At 38.7% G+C, this 4,706-nt stretch overlaps 1 pseudogene; it reads right to left on the bottom strand.

Annotated features, from left to right (window-relative positions):
* Window positions 1-1,236: 1,236 nt before the first annotated feature.
* On the bottom strand, window positions 1,237-2,364 carry LOC122146227 (annotated as a pseudogene).
* Window positions 2,365-4,706: the final 2,342 nt, after the last annotated feature.

Below are 4,706 nucleotides of genomic sequence, written 5' to 3'. Positions count from 1 at the left end.
TGTTTTTCTATGGCTTTTAATTTTGTAGTTTTTTTTTTGTTATTGTTGATTTTTGTTTTTACTATTCTCATCTTGCATGTTATGTTGCTGTACAGTCCTTTGGTCTACTTTGTAGTGTAAACTTCTCTATAAATAAATTAAAATACGAATGTTATGTTTCCCAATGGCTTGTGCTAGTGGTTCAAGGGATAAACAAAACAATAAAGGAGAAAGTGGACATCCCTGCCTCGTTCCATGCTGTAAGGGGAAAGGGGGGAGATAATATTACCAGTTAAGACTGATGCCTCAGGTGAGTGGTAGAGTCTTAATCTTAATCATAGTAATGTAATGTTCACTGAAACCAAAACATTGCAGAACTGCCCACATATAGTTCCACTCTAGCCTGTCGGAGGCTTTTTCTGCATCAAGTGAAAAAAAACGCACGAAAAAAACGCACGAGGACTCAGAAGAGAGTCTGCAAAATCGAGTACAGGAAACAGTCGAAGCATATCGGATGCGTGGCGCCCCTTAATAAAACCCTTATAAATTAAGCAATGAATTACTTTCTCCATGTGAGAGCAAGTGTTTTTTAGCATAGTTTTTAGCATGCCGCATAGGATGAGTGATACTGCTCTGTAGTTAGATCAGGTGTGCCAGCAACAGTCTTTCTAATGACTTCACGACCACAGATGTTAAAGACACAGGCCTGTTGTCAATTTAGTCCTCTAATTATGGGTTTCTTTTTGGATGGGGATGATGGTGGCACATTTGAAACAGGAAGGGACTTCACACAGCTCCAGTGATCTGTTGAAGATCTGTGTGAAGGTAGGGGTCGGATTTCAGACAGGCTGATGTAACACCATCTGGGCCTGATGCTTTCCTTCTCCTCTGTTTCTTCTGGTCCTATCAGGTCATCATGAGCTTACACTATCATTAGCTCTTCATGGGGTGTTATTGTATAGTTTGTTAGCACATTTGTTACCAGGTATAAAATGTCTGGTCTCACAGACAGTGCCTTGAGTTAAGATATTTTGAAGGATGACAAGCTAACATCCCTGCTGAAGATCTGTGCTACACTGCAACCTTCAATAAAATTATTCTCCCTATAAGATCTCTGGTCAAGCTTACTATTTTATGTATTAGAGAAATTTAATACATTGGCGAACCACCCAAATCAATGCTCAGCCAATTACAGCAAAATCTAAAAAACACAATACCATTTTACAGTCATTTGTATGCAGGTTTGGAATAACCTGAGGGTGAGTAAATGATTTCCATTTTAAATTTTGTGTGAACTATCCCTTTAAGTTCTGATGATATAACAGTCATTTGTATGCAAGTTTTCGGTTGACAGACCACATACAGTATGACCAAATATGTTTACTTACAGTGGATGTTTATTGTGTAGTTCAGCACAAGCTCTCTCCCAGGGTTTTGTGTTTTACCACACACTGGACGTTCTTCTTGTTAAAATGTTTGAGAGGGATACCAAATAGGTAGGACACAACTGTAACGGTCCCATTGGGGTTCACTGTCTGATTGGTTTCAGTCCTCAGAGAGTTTTCCAGATCTCCTAATCTCCACATCACTTCTGCTCCAGGCCTTGCATTAGAGGCAAAGCATGATGCCAACATCACCTCTAAATCTCCAGCAACAGGTGCCTCCCCTTTCATGGTACCCACAGGACGAGCTAACATTTGAAATGGATATATATAAAAAAAAATAATTAAATGCATCATTCATTGTGAACTGTTACTAAAGTAGCCCAGCCTACTCTTGGTAACAAAGCTACTAAACACATTTGTCATTTCACTTTTACAAATTACACTTATGTTAGTGCAAACCATTTTATTAGGAGGAAATTCTTCTAACTCTGGTAGTATGCGTGAAATATTTTAAATAACTAAGTTCCATCACTGGTTGGGATTTAAAAACAGAGAAAACATGTAGGCATTATGTAACGGAATTACATAAAGCAAGCCCATCATACCAAAAACTGTGGCATTGATGTTGGTCTCAAATGGCCCACTATTAATTAAGTTGAAGATGCATGTGTAGATCCCTTCATCCAGAAGCCTCATTCTGAGCAGCTGTATTGATCCATTTTTCTCTGCAAAGTTTCCAATAAATTGTACTCTGTTACCCAATCCATTTGAGTGTTCAGTTTTGTCACCAGGGCGAATGGAAAAGAAAAAACGTCTCCTTAGGGTTTTCTCGTGTCTTTTTCTTCCATATTATACTAGTTAGTTGGTCTTCAGAGTCAGTCAGCTGACAAGACAAAGTGATGTTTTCTCCATATATGACTGTTGCATCATTACCAATTACCTTTACACCTGAAAAATACAAACAATGCATGAATTAACATTTTTACATGTAAATATTCTGTCTCAAAAGTCTTTATAATGGGTTGTGTTTAATGGTTCATGCCACCATCATAAAGCCCAAAAATACAGTATATTTTGGAGTTTAAATGTAATATTATCTAGTTTGTATGCATGCACCTGGAATTGCAGAGCCTAGGGTAGAGGAGTAGAATGGAGAAGTAAAATGTTGCATAATTTTGCAAGGCTTAAGCATACTACAGTACGCATGTGCTATACACATAAAAACCAAAATACTCTCAAGGCTTTACCAGAGAACATAGACTGCTGACCAAAAAAAAACAACAAAAAAAAAAAAACCTCTATTTCTTTAGACCACCTTTAGCTTTGTTTAAAGTGTATTCGTTGTGGCATTGTTCCAACAAGACCTGTAAAGATGCACAGACTAAAGTCTCAAACCCAAAGAAATATTCTTTATAAAAGTTAAGACTCATCCATGCCCTCCTAAATGCCTTGTTTAAACACGCTCCCACGTCTACGTCATGATGTGGGAAGATTTGCATATCACCGCCCAAATGTTCACACAAAGAAAGAGAGTGTAACCTTTGATTCTCGCTGTTGCCGGTGGCGCCATGTTGTGGAGACGCTGTTTTGTTGTGAAAGCGAAAATACTTTGCTTGGCCTTCCAAAAGAGGACACAACTAGAAATCAGTAGTTAAGTTGTATTTACAACACTGTTCCAGAACAGTTCAACCCAAATATTTAAATGTGTGCAACACATTTTATGGAGGACTGTTTCCTGATCCTGGGAGAGAAGACTACAATGCCTGCTGCTATGACTCACAGCCAGCGCCCCCCCTGCTCTGCACATTTTGTATGTTTCTCTTATGGGTTTAGATGTTTATTCTTTTCGAACGTAAGTGCCTTGCGAAGTAAATATCACAGGATATTCCACATGAATTTCCAGTTTGAAGTGAACATATATGTTCCATTCAAAGTGCATTGAAGTGTGCGAGCGAGACGTGAATGTAAATTGTATTTACAGAGTTATATGATGTCACACTTGTGTGAAGACGTTGCACAGCGCAAATCCGTGAATGAATGTTCAGAAGTGAAGTAAACAGATTTCCCCTGCTCAGGTAGTGAACACTGTGTAGGGACTAGGGCTCTGTGCATTAATCGAAATTCAGTTTCGATTTCGGCCTCCAACGATTCTGAAAATGCAGTAACCGAGATAAAACAATTATTGCGCCCCTTTCCAACAGTGCTCTTTCGTTCCTCCATACAAGCCCAATTTCACGTGCAAATCAATGAAATCATGTAACGTGACTTTTTCAAAATAGGATGTGCTTAATTTATTTAATTGAACACAACACGGACATGTAAAGTCATCTTTTAGTACCTAAATGGTCAAATACACACAAAACAGTGTCAAAATGCAGCGTTTGGTGATTATTCACATAAATCCTCTTCAGTTATGTAATAAATTATAAGAGTTGAGAATGAAAACACTGGTGTAACAGTAAATTGGATCCGATGCAGCTCTTAAAGTGACAGCGAGCTACAGGTGCTGGTCATATAATTAGAATATCAACAAAAAGTTGATTTATTTCACTAATTTCATTCAAAAAGTGGAAACTTGTATATTATATTCATTCATTACACACAGACTGATATATTTCAAATGTTTATTTCTTTTACTTTTGATGATTATAACTGACAAGTAATGAAAATCCCAAATTCAGTATCTCAGAAAATTAGAATATTGTGAAAAGGTTCAATATTGAAGACACCTGGTGCCCACACCCTAATCAGCTAATTAACTCAAAACACCTGCAAAGGCCTTTAAATGGTCTCTCAGTCTAGTTCTGTAGGCTACACAATCATGGGGAAGACTGCTGACTTGATAGTTGTCCAAAGGCGACCATTGACACCTTACACAAGGAGGGCAAGACACAAAAGGTCATTGCAAAAGAGGCTGGCACATTAACAGTGAGGCGAAGGGAAGGAAAAGATGTGGTAGAAAAAAGTGTACAAGATAACCACATCCTGGAGAGGATTGCAAAACAAAACCCATTCAAGAATGTGGGGGAGATTCACAAAGAGTGGACTGCAGCTGGAGTCAGTGCTTCAAGAACAACTACGCACAGACGTATGCAAGACATGGGTTTCAGCTGTCGCATTCCTTGTGTCAAGCCACTCTTGAACAAACAGACAGTGTCAGAAGCGTCTCGCCTGGGCTAAAGACAAAAAGGACTGGACTTCTGCTGAGTGGTCCCAAAGTTATGTTCTCTGATTAAAGTAAATTTTGCATTTCCTTTGGAAATCAGGGTCCCAGAGTCTGGAGGAAGAGAGGACCAACTTTATGGAGATGCAGATTTCATTTTCCAACAGGACTTGGCACCT

This window comes from Cyprinus carpio, chromosome A9, assembly GCF_018340385.1.
Source record: "Cyprinus carpio isolate SPL01 chromosome A9, ASM1834038v1, whole genome shotgun sequence".
NCBI lineage: Eukaryota > Metazoa > Chordata > Actinopteri > Cypriniformes > Cyprinidae > Cyprinus > Cyprinus carpio.
The sequence above is the reverse complement of the archived record's forward strand: the minus strand, read 5'-3'. Positions and strand labels throughout refer to the sequence as shown.